General features: G+C 42.6%; 1 long non-coding RNA gene across 1 annotated transcript; it reads right to left on the minus strand.

Annotated features, from left to right (window-relative positions):
- Positions 1 to 10109: 10109 nt before the first annotated feature.
- Positions 10110 to 10858, minus strand: LOC112842881 (uncharacterized). Its single transcript, XR_003214920.1, has 3 exons — positions 10640 to 10858; positions 10403 to 10531; positions 10110 to 10174 (listed from the first exon to the last, which is right to left on the minus strand). It is a non-coding gene; the product is annotated as an uncharacterized LOC112842881 (long non-coding RNA).
- Positions 10859 to 13034: the final 2176 nt, after the last annotated feature.

The following is a 13034-nucleotide window of genomic DNA, read 5'->3' on the forward strand; positions in this document are numbered from 1 at the left end:
GTGGCATGAGGCTGGACGGGCTCCTCGGCCCCTCCAGCTGACGTGGCATGAGGCTGGACGGGCTCCTCGGGCCCTCCAGCTGACGAGGCATTTCCCTGGAGGGGCTCTCCTGGCCCTACAGCAGGGACAGGCGTGGGAGCCGCGGAGTGCTGAGCAGACTGTTGAGCAGTTGGTTGTGCAGATGATAGGGCTAATGAAAGAGGTACAGTGGCTTGCAAAAGTATTCGGCCCCCTTGAACTTTTCCACATTTTGTCACATTACAGCCACAAACATGAATCAGTTTTATTGGAATTCCACGTGAAAGACCAACACAAAGTGGTGTACATGTGAGAAGTGGAATGGAAATCATACATGATTCCAAACATTTTTTACAAATAAATAACTGAAAAGTGGGGTGTGCGTAATTATTCGTCCCCCTGAGTCAATACTTTGTAGAACCACCTTTTGCTGCAATTACAGCTGCCAGTCTTTTAGGGTATGTCTCTACCAGCTTTGCACATCTAGAGACTGAAATCCTTGCCCATTCTTCTTTGCAAAACAGCTCCAGCTCAGTCAGATTAGATGGACAGCGTTTGTGAGGAGCAGTTTTCAGATCTTGCCACAGATTCTCGATTGGATTTAGATCTGGACTTTGACTGGGCCATTCTAACACATGGATATGTTTTGTTTTAAACCGTTCCATTGTTGCCCTGGCTTTATGTTTAGGGTGGTTGTCCTGCTGGAAGGTGAACCTCCGCCGCAGTCTCAAGTCTTTTGCAGACTCCAAGAGGTTTTCTTCCAAGATTGCCCTGTATTTGGCTCCATCCATCTTCCCATCAACTCTGACCAGCTTCCCTGTCCCTGCTGAAGAGAAGCACCCCCAGAGCATGATGCTGCCACCACCATATTTGACAGTGGGGATGGTGTGTTCAGAGTGATGTGCAGTGTTAGTTTTCTGCCACACATAGCGTTTTGCATTTTGGCCAAAAAGTTCTATTTTGGTCTCATCTGACCAGAGCACCTTCTTCCACATGTTTGCTGTGTCCCCCACATGGCTTGTGGTAAACTGCAAATGGGACTTCTTATGGTTTTCTGTTAACAATGGCTTTCTTCTTGCTACTCTTCCATAAAGGCCAACTTTGTGCAGTGCACGACTAAAAGTTGTCATATGGACAGATTCCCCCACCTGAGCTGTAGATCTCTGCAGCTCGTCCAGAGTCACCATGGGCCTCTTGACTGCATTTCTGATCAGCGCTCTCCTTGTTCGGCCTGTGAGTTTAGGTGGACGGCCTTGTCTTGGTAGGTTTACAGTTGTGCCATATTCCTTCCATTTCTGAATGATGGCTTGAACAGTGCTCCGTGGGATGTTCAAGGCTTGGGAAATCTTTTTGTAGCCTAAGCCTGCTTTAAATTTCTCAATAACTTTATCCCTGACCTGTCTGGTGTGTTCTTTGGACTTCATGGTGTTGTTGCTCCCAATATTCTCTGAGACAACCTCTGAGGCAGTTGTGGAGCTGTTTTACAAAGAAGAATGGGCAAGGATTTCAGTCTCTAGATGTGCAAAGCTGGTAGAGACATACCCTAAAAGACTGGCAGCTGTAATTGCAACAAAAGGTGGTTCTACAAAGTATTGACTCAGGGGGATGAATAATTACGCACACCCCACTTTTCAGTTATTTATTTGTAAAAAATGTTTGGAATCATGTATGATTTCCATTCCACTTCTCACATGTACACCACTTTGTATTGGTCTTTCACGTGGAATTCCAATAAAATTGATTCATGTTTGTGGCTGTAATGTGACAAAATGTGGAAAAGTTCAAGGGGGCCGAATACTTTTGCAAGCCACTGTATGGGTGACAAAACTGAAGCCTGACCTGGAGACAAAACTGAAGCCGGAACAAATGACTGAGCAACAGACTGAGCTATGGAAAATATGAAAGGTTGTAATGATTGTGGTGGTGGTTGCTGACTTAACTCTGAGACTCCAGAACACAAGGACAGGGGCTGGATAGGCTCGCCTGAGCCTCCAGCGGACACAGGAATGGGTGCAGACACCCGGCGGACACGAGTCGCTCCCACCTGAGGAGTAGGTACGGGTGCGGAGGTAGGCTGTGTCCTGGCTGGCCTCACCCTGGGAGCCGGGACAGGTACCGGTGACAGCTGGGCAGCTGCTGTCCCCACCCGAGGAGCTGGTACGGGTGCAGGGACTGGCAGAGCCTCAGCCGGCCTGAAAACCAGAACAGGGACCAGCTGGACCTCAGCCTCCCTCACCTGAGGGACTGGTACAAGTGCAGGGGAAAGCTGGGCCCGAGCTGCCCTGGGTGCAGGGACAGGAGGCAGAGAGTGGAGCTCAGGAGCATTTTCATTGACAGTTTCTGTGTAAATGGGCTGGTGAGCAGCACCGTACTGGGGTAAAGCTATATTAACAGTCTGATGAGATGCGGCTAGAACTGAGTTAACTTGGTCTGACTCTAAAACATGGTGAACTGGGTCAAGGTTAAATGGTTCTGAAACACAAAACTCAACTTGATTCAATAGTTCTGAGGTACTGAGTCCAAGCTTCCTAGCCAGTTTTAATATAGCAGATGGCACTCTGTTGCTAGTCACACTTTCCATCTGAGGCACAGAAAAAATACAGTGAGGTACTGGCGGAGCATCACAAAGAGTCTCAGATCAGGATTATGAAGGTTCAGAGGAGCTGGTTGAAAAACTAAAGTGTTCATAGGAGCAGCATGACTAACTGTGGATGAAATGGCAGAAGGTCTGGTACCAGATTGCGGAGAATGTGGCAAACAGTCATTTTCACTCACGAAAGTTGTCTGCTCAGCTGCTGTGGAGCGAAAGCGGCGTAACGCCGCTTTCTCCTGGAAGAGGGAGGAGACGAGTCGGCCTGCGAATCCTCCAGCGGACTCGGCTGAAAATCCTCCGGCTCTTCACACAGGAGTGGCTGCTCAGGGCGGACATGCACAGTAGAAACAAGGAAGTCCTGGATTAAAGGGTGGAGCATGCCAAATAACCAGGGGAGTCCAGAGATCATCCGTTGTAAACGGAGAGCTAGCTCCTCCTGGTATTCCTTAAATGGCAGCGCAAACCACTCCTGGCAGAGAAATTCTACCGTGTAGATCATGTCCTCCTGGAGCTCAGCGGAGGGATTGTGAGCTGCTGGGTCCATTGTCTGGTCTTCTGTCATGTTTCGGCTGTGTGCAGGCAGGAGAAGGACCCAAACACAAAACTCACGACGCAGGAATTAAACTCAAAAAGCTGCTTTATTTCAGAATGGCATGAAAACCATAACAAAACTAAACTGGGACATAGATAAACTGACACACAGGAAAACACAGCCATGAGAGAGACTACGACACTGACAAAGAGAAACATAGGACTTAAATACACAGAGGGATAACGAGGGAATGAGACACAGAAGGAGAGCACAGCTGGGAGGAATCAGGCTGGACGAGACAAGGGAAGCAAAACTACAAACACTGACATGAGACACAGACCTTCAAAGTAAAACAGGAAACACACTGACTGAACTCTAGACATGTAAACTTAACAGAAACTAGGGAGACAGAACATAAGAACCTGAAACATGGTACAGAAAGGCACAGTAGGCAACATAGAACACACATGGAAGCCATATGACAAAACTTAAGAACTAAGCTTTTGATAACCATAATTGAAACCTAGGGAAATAACAAAGACAGTACAACAAAGGACTGAAAACATAAACCATACTATAAAAACGCAAGAATTCAAAAAGCTGGGTCAGAAAGACCTAGAACCGTGACAATAACTGTAACTGTTGTGTGAAACTCTTCAGATCAGCCTTTAGAGTAGGACTGCACAGGATGCAGTGTGCTGATCTCTAGATGCATCTGTAAGGAAAAGGAATAAAAGGATTGTGTGAAATTTGGAAACATCTCTGATCTCTACCAAGACAAAAAGAATCGGAGAGATCGACGTTGTCTCAACAACACTTAGTAGATATTCCACTAAATCTCATTTGTGATTTATGATAAATGTTACCATTAATTATTTATATTTCTTTACGCTTCTGAATAATTTAGTAAAACATCAAAAAGATTTTTACTGTTGTCAGAAAATAAGACATTTCCACTTCTCTACAAACTTTTGAGCTGTAGTCTAGATTGCAATAATAGTGTATGGTTATTGTTTATAGCAGATGAAACAGAAGTATCAGGACACGGTGTGAATAAAAGTTATGAGTTGTGTTGCTGCAGAGAAAGTTGTTCACTCTGGTGAGGTCTAATGAGTCTAATGGGAGGCTGAGCCTTCAGCTTTCCTGTCCCTGTCCTGTTTAACCAGAAACGCTCTCTTTTTACATCAAACTCATAACTTTCCTTTTTGATCAGCCTTATAGCTACAGCTGGATCAGCTGACCCTGTCCCATCCTTTAGTTACGCTGTTATAGGCCACAACTGCTGATTAACACTGCCTTCAAGTCAGGGGACAGGGCTGCGTATAAGGCGGCCAGGGCAGACCTGAGTAGAGGCATCAGGAAAGCTAAGGCTGCCTATAGGAGAAAGATTGAAGATCACTTTGCTGACAACGACCCCAGAAAAATGTGGCAGGGGATCAATCACATTACCAACTACAGAAGCAATAACCAGGCGACATCTAGGATTGATGCCTCGCTGGCTGAGGATCTAAATCGTTTCTTCGCCCGCTTTGAGACGACCAGGCCCTCAGCTGTCACACCACTTCCACCCGCCCCCAGCACCGGCACACTAACACTTAGGAAGCATCAAGTGAGGTGTGTTCTAAGGTCAGTGAATCCCAGGAAGGCGGCAGGTCCTGATGGAATACTTTGAAAGGTTCTCAGAGCATGTGCTGACGAACTGACCGGAGTCTTCACTAAAATCTTCAACCTTTCCTTGTCATTAAACACCGTCCCGCCCTGCCTCAAAACCTCCACCATCATCCCCATCGCCAAGAAGACAGCTGTGGTCAGCCCAAATGATTACAGGCCTGTTGCACTTACACCTGTAGTGATGAAGTGCTTTGAGAGACTGGTCTGTCAGCAGAATGTGAAGGTTGCACATTTCATGGTGCAGACAATGGGGGAGAACAGGAACTCTCACATTACAGGCAGAAGTGTTCACAACCAGCGGTAAGGACAAGTAAATTGATGGCCTGTCTTACATTTTTTTCACACATGCAATTGTAATAAAACAAATGGTTTCTGAGCATAATTGACTGGTTTCACAGCACATTAACACTACACTAATAATTGACTTAGAAGGCTGTTGACGTAGGAATACCTGAAAAACCATAAATGAACAATTTCCCTCACTGTGTCTTACAGCATTGAGCGCCTGTGGAGGGATGTATATGAAAACGTCCTTGACCTTTTCTACATAATCTTCACCCAGCTGGAGATTCAAGGACTGCTCAACCCTTGTGAAGAAATTGACTTGTTTGCACTGCACAGATGCTTTTTGCATCACATTCAACATCATCTTCAGTCATTCCAGGAAGCATGGAATCAGCACGGACTCAGAACAGCAAACAACCATGCACCTCTGCAACTCTGGTTGCTGCACAGAAAGGAGAGACAAGATTTGTCACAGGTACATGACTATTTAATCCGTATTTGTTTTTGTATGTAAAACTCTGCTATCTGTAGTGATGAGTTTATTTCTACTGTGCAAGTTGGTGTACCAAATATTTTTCCTGTAAGTGGAAATGTCTCCCAAGCCATTCTCTCCTTTTATCCCATCTGTCAGGTATAGATGGCAATACTTTAAACAAAGTTAAATTTGTTATACCTGAAGAGAACCAATCCTGACTTAGAATGGGTGAATGAATAATTAGTTGGTAGCCAATGCCTAAGAAACTCACATAGGCCCTGACAGACTCAATAAGTCCATCTAGGAACAGCTGCAGGAAGCACCACTTCAGTTTAGATTTAAGATGTGCCTGCTCTTTCAGGTTGATGAGGATTATGGTGTGGACTGGACAGGACCACATAATCACCGCCCATCAAATAAGATCACCATTCCTGAGATTTAGCTCCCACGCGCACTGAATGAACGAGAGCTTGCTGTGCTACCAAACAACAAAGTTTCACTCAGTCAAGCTTTGGATACCTACTATGAAACTGTTCAGTCACTCAAACTTATGTTTGATACCACACCTTAACTCTTCAAAGTAAGCAGGTGCAATATGTTCACACCCCTTTTTTAAGTTTCTACATCTATGGCTTTGTAGCTAATACTGACTCAAAACAGCATAACCAATTTCATTTTCAACAAAACAAAACAGTGAGTGGCTATAAAACAGGATTTGTTTTACACAGCTGTCACTTTAATGATATTCATTTCTTGGATGTACAGTACATGTCAACTCTCAGCAGATTTAATACAATGCACACAGTACAGTAGTATAACATCTTAAAGCAAATCATTTTTCCAGTAGCGAGAATAAACTAAACATACTGTGTAATTTATAATGTACAGTGAACAACTGATTTTGTTTTCTGAACTCTTTGCAGGTTTATATTTAAAAAAAAAAAGCCATAAATGCTCACCTGTACTGTGTATTTTTTCAGTGTCAAGTGTATTAAAGGAACTAGAACTCATTAGATTGTCAGTTTCTTTGAACACTGAGGACAGTAATGTAATGCAAGAAAGAAAAAATGGTCTAATTTTACCATGTGGTTATGAAATCAATCCTAAACCAGACCAAAACCTGAGTCAGTAGATTTGAGACACACTTCAATGTCCATCAGAAATGACTCATAGGACAGTAGTGTGCAGGAAGACGTAGTACTTCAAAACAGGTGGAAGACTTTGGAAGACTGCTGTTGACCACTTCCATGGTCATTTCTCTTGGCAAGACTTCCCATCCTGTCCAAAACTTGAAGAGGGCTTTTCGTTGTGCACAAGACGCTACAACGGAACATTGTTTTGAGCTATAATGACAGCCTATATTCATTATTTTGAATCTTTTATGGAGAAATACCATAAAAGATGAACACTTACATACAGAGCACAAGACATTTTTGCCCCACTCAAATTGCTGTTGCAGCCGTTCTAGATATTTTTATGTTAACAAAGCTAAAAGTAGTCTACATACAATTATAGTGCAACTGAAAATGCCACCACTCTGTTTTTATGTATTGCATGGAGGCAGTATGGAGCAAATAAAAAAACAAAATTATACTATAGTGCAGTGGTTCCCAAACTTTTTTTGCCAGGCCCCCTTTTTTTACAAGAAAAATGTTCGCGCCCCCCCACCACCTAACCCCCCACCCCCGCACAAACACATCCTCCAAACCCATATTTTGTTTACAAACTCCATTGCGGTTTATTTCACACCTCAAACATTTACTAAACAATTAAGCAAATACAAGTAAACGGCAATAAATTACAGGTAGTAATAAAATATACTACTAACTCTTTTACACTACGTCCACACCTACACCGGTATTTTTGAAAACTCAGCTGTTTCTATGCGTTTGGGCTTTTCGTCAACACGTAAACGGCGTTGCGATTCACCGAAAATGGAGATTATTTAAAACTCCTTTTTTGCGTTTACGTGTGGACGAGGAATACAGAGTTAGTCACGCAACGTCAAAGGTATGTGCCTCTTTTCACGTCACTCTGTGAGCCACGTTATTGTTTACATGAGATGAATTGCAGAATGGCAGATAGAGACAAAATACTGTTAATCTGACTATCTTCAGGTTTTACACGCTTACATACACACACGCAGTTACTGTCCCTCCATTTAGAAAGGCAGAGGCGTCACGGTGTAATTATTTTATGTGTAGTTGTTTTTTTTCCTGTGTAATGATATTCAACATTGCTATCAATACATTTTTCAAAAAATGTCTCTCTGTGCAAAATGGGTTTAAACAGATAAACAGCTGTGGGATACTGTTTGTCCGTGATTTGAACCGGGGGAACAAATTACGGCAGGATCAGCCTGATATTATTTGTATCCCACTGTAACTTTACTGCAGAAAGAGCTAACATGTCCAAAATGTCAGGAGTAGTTAGTTATTACAAGAAGTGTTTGTGAACTAAAAATCAAGAATGTGGGATACTGTTTGTCCGTGATTTGGAGAGCCCAGCGCGTGCTCCCGACGCAGGGAAACTAATTTTGCAGGGGAGAGCTACCTTGGCACTTGTGCAGGTGAAGCCAAAGGGAAGATATGCTTCACCATATTTTCCTGTCTTTGGCTTGGAAGGAAGTTGGTTTGGAAACATATTTGGCGATGCTTCATCTCCTGCTTTGCGTTTATGTGGGAGCCCCGTCAAAAACCTGTCCACAGTGTCCAAGCGCTCTTCTTTTTTTTTTTCCCCTTTTCATACCGCGCCCCCCCTGCAATGGCTCTGCGCCCCCCCTAGGGGGCGGGCCCCACACTTTGGGAACCTCTGCTATAGTGTACTTTGTTAATGACCCGAGATCACTGGACTGTATGTAATTTACCAAAGTATAATCAGAGAAAACCAATAGCAAAATACCTATAGCAGCAGACTTACCATTTTCAATGAAGGACCGAAGGTAGCCTGTCACTCTGCATTTATCCTCAAGAGAGCATTCCTCTTTCTCCTCATCTTCATCTTCTGTGGCAGGCCACACTATCCTTTCTAGAATAGACTGCATAAAACAGTTTACCTTGGATAAATGTTTCTCTTAAATGCTACAAGATAAAATAAGCTTAATTTGTCATTTTATGTCTTTACTCGTAGTCTCAAGAGCGTCAGCAACATCAGGTGTATTTTTATTAAATGTAACCCAGCTGTTCAACTAGCCCAGGGGTCTGCAACCTTTTACACCCAAAGAGCCACTTGGACCCGGTTTCCACGCAAAAGAAAACACTGGGAGCCGCAAATACTTTTTGACATCTAAAATGAAGATAACACTGTATATATTGTTTTTTATCTTTGTGCTTTGTGTGAACAACTAAGGTGTGCTGCTTATGAAATCCATGAAGTGCTACAGAGAAAATTAAATTATATTTACGTAATCAACACATTTTGAACTCTTAAAGAAATATAAAAAAAGGAAAGACACCAACCTGAACTAAAATGATCCATGTAGCAAACAAAAACTGTTGTCAGCCGCCACTCTTATATCGCCTTTGGGCTGTTGGAGCCTTGACCTGACTCTTAAAAAATAATTGGAAAAAAGCACTATGCTGCTGAAAAATGAAAAATAGATATTTGCAAAATTCTGCCTAAATATGTATTTTACCTGGTTAATGCGTGCGGCGGGGCGTGGTTTGCAGCGCCGCTGCAGGGGAGGCGGACGCACCTGAGCGACACCCGCAATCACGCCCCGCTGCCTTTACGTCTGCGCTATCTGTGCTGTTGTGTTGTTGGTGGTGTATGTCGGGCTGTGAGCTGAAAAGCTACAGCCGGCTGTATGCGTACAGCAACCGTGTGTGAAAAGTGCTCAATAAAGAGATGCTCAAAAGCATGTTCATGGAAACATCGTTGGGTCTGCCGTGATTTGTTTACAATGGGACTTCTGCTCCTGAACCTCTGCGCACAGAGTCCGCAAATCGGGGCTATAGGAAGTCAGTTTACTCACGGTGTTCGTCTTTAACATAGTTCACGGTGGAGAACAGCTGCTGACATAATGTGGATCCGAAAATCCATAATTGGCCTATCTGGGGTTGAAAGTCTCGATAAATGCACGGCGTTTCGGCGGGTATACCGGCTTCCGTGAGTGTGACTCTTATTTGAGCGATGAAAAAATAATAGAATATAATTTTATTTTTATATTTCAATATCACAATAATCTTCCAATTTAGAACTACGAGTTAAAAAGAACTAACATAAATAAAATACACTTCAGCTAAATACTTCTAATTTATTTGCCCAAACCACGCGGAGCCGCAGTATAAGGACTAAAGAGCCGCATGCGGCTCCGGAGCTCCGGGTTGCCGACCCCTGAACTAGCCCAAGCATACAAAATAGTATATTGATGTTTTGTGTAAACAATTAATGTGCATCCTTCATAAATTAACCAAATACCTTTACTATTCAGATGTTAAAAGATGTGACCTGACCATACCTCACAACAGGGATCAGTCTCTGATTCCCTTGGTAAGAAAAGAGGAATGATGTCTAATCTTTCTGTCAGAAGCTGCCATACCATGGTCTCCTTAAGCCCTTTCCTCAGCTGCTTGACTTGACGGCTTGTTCGTGTTATGACCTACAACGGTGAGACCAAACCAAAACTGAAGTTGGAGTCCGTAAAGTGACACACTTTAAATGTTAAATACTTAAAGAACATCCACTGTACTGGTAAAAGCATTTCAAATGGCCTCCAAAGAGATTTTTTTTTAATGTATATGAAAAATGTACTTATTCACATCCGAAGGTTTGATGTGCTTTTCTATTTAAAATGTACATTTATTGGGGAGAGTAAGTCAGTACTCACAGCGTGGAATAGCAGACGTTCATACAGCCACTTTCTATTGGTTTGTGTGACACCTGGCAGGTCCCAAGTCAGGGCTAGCTCGAGAACATTTCTTCGTTCCAGTTCTGTTAATTCAGCAGTGCCATCAAGCTAGGACAGAGGAAAAAAAGTAGGTACTGATGGCTATTCAATCATGTCTCTAAATTCAATATTTAGTGAGATGGTAATTCTTTAAAATAATGGTACAAAAATGCAAACCAGCTAAATAGTGCTGCGGATATCAATATCAGGGCAATCCTCAATCTGAACTGTAGCTGTTTCAGGTGAGCCACCAAAAAGGACATGGATGATTGCAGGACTTATACCAGACACACACGGTCCACCATGAATGAATGAATGTCCCATTATTCTTCCTAAGATCAAACATAATAAATTCACTTAGCCTAACATTGCATGGGGGTACAAACAAACAGTTTTGTAACTGTATTCAATCTATTTTTCATCTTTATGGTTACAGTTAGGATAATGTAACAGAAGTAATGCTGTTGCCTTTAGTGCTGCATATGTATTATTTTAAATTACTCTTCCTCTTATTTCTGTACATAACTTTCTTACCTGCCACCAAAAACATATCACTTTCAAGCAAAGTCTGAGAAGTGGATGGAGTCAAGTGTTCTGGCTCACCATCAAACAGTCTTGTAAGATCTGTGTTCCCTGAAAAGAGTACAGCTAGGTTATGATGCGTATGAGAAATCCAGGCAGTAATTTTAACACAATTAACTCATTTACATAACAAACACATTTTCTTTACATGATTACATTATTTAAATTATTTAATCCACTATACATGTGCCCAGTCTAGTTTCATACATACATACCAAAATTCAAATGAAAACCAGACTGTACTAGAGAAACTGCCTTTGAGAAGAAGAATCTCTTCACCCCTTCTCCAACAGCAACATCCCCTAAAAGGAAGAAGAAAAAAAACCAAAAACTTGAAGTTTTGGATTAGTCAATCACTGGATTTCTATTGTTTTCCCAATACAGAAACAATACCTTGCAGTTTGCATCTGACAGGGCCCGCCCACAATACCCTTGGGCTTTGTAGAGGGAGATAAGTGAACTCTGTTGATCCACAATATTTTCTCGCAAGTCCATTTGCAGGACTACTGCCTTTCTTGTCTCATACTTTGAAAGTAACTCGGACTTGTAGAGCCAGGCTGCTCTGGTTGCATCTTGTTCAATGTGAACAAGATGCACTATTCCTGGTATACCACTAGAGAGAGCCAACACACCACAAATGAAGTCTGTTTCTATGGGGCCAAAAGATGAATCTTGGGCCTAGAAATGGGCCGAGATCCAGCCGCACAAAATGATATAACATATGTAACCCTTGTCTCAAAACTGTGCGGCAGATAAGCGCGGGAAAATTTGCACTAAAATATTAATATTTGATTGAGAATAATAATAATAAGAAGAAGAAGAATAAATCCAAGGAATAGTAATAAGTGTGCCTCTTGGCATAGGCACACTTAATTAATAAATAGGCCATTGGGAAAAACGGGATTTTGAAATAAAGACTGACTGTGAAAAAAGGACATTTTGGATTAAAAAGGGCTGGAAATAAATAAAATGGCTCAGGAATAAGCTCTGTTATTGTGAAAAATAATGACTATGAAATAATATTTCACAATAATAAGTAAATTTATATAGAAGAATGTAACATATTTATCAATAATAACCTTTCTTTTCAAAATGTGTTCTATTATTTCACAATATCATTCTCACATTACATATCTGTGTCTTATTTATTCACATAGTTATTTATTTCATCATGTCCTATTTATTTATTTAATTTTGAACACTTTGGAGTTCCATAGTTTATGACCAGCATCGTGTAAATAAGCGCTCCGTGGAACCATCGCTCCATCCTCCAATGGGCATTGTGAAAATGAGCCCTGAGGTCCACCAGATCAGCACAGAAAGCACATATTCACACAATACCATGACCTGTTGAGTGACGAACTGGGGGAATTTCCAGTCACATACTCAATGATGCTAGACCCTGATGTACAGCCTGTGGTCCGTCCAGCTCACCGCATCCCCGTCGCGATGCAAGAAAGAGTCAAAGCTGAACTTGAACGCATGCAACACATCGGGGTTGTAACACCAGTCACCGAGCCTACTGACTGGGTGTCCTCAATGCTGGCAGCACACAAGTAAGACAAGCATGAGATCAGACTGTGCATAAATCCAAAAGATCTCAACACAGCACTGAAAAGACCCCATCACCCAATGCGCAGCGTTGAGGAAGTGGCATTACAGATGTCAGGAGCGACAGTGTTCTTAGTGCTAGATGCGAAAAACTCCTGGCAAATACGGCTTGACGAGAAATCCTCAATGCTGACCACATTCAGCACCCCATTTGGGCGATACAGGTTTCTACGGATGCCCTTTGGCATCAACTCTGCAAGTGAGGTGTTTCAGCGCTCCATGGAACAGCTGTTTGCCGGTTACCTGTGCTCTGTCATCATGGATGACATCATCATTGGAGGACACGGAGTGGCCGAACATGATGCCAACCTGAAGAAAGTGCTGACACGTGCTCGAGAGATCAAACTCAGGTTAAACCCTGACAAGTGCAAATTTCGCC

Source organism: Oreochromis niloticus, linkage group LG3, assembly GCF_001858045.2.
Source record: "Oreochromis niloticus isolate F11D_XX linkage group LG3, O_niloticus_UMD_NMBU, whole genome shotgun sequence".
Classification (NCBI taxonomy): domain Eukaryota; kingdom Metazoa; phylum Chordata; class Actinopteri; order Cichliformes; family Cichlidae; genus Oreochromis; species Oreochromis niloticus.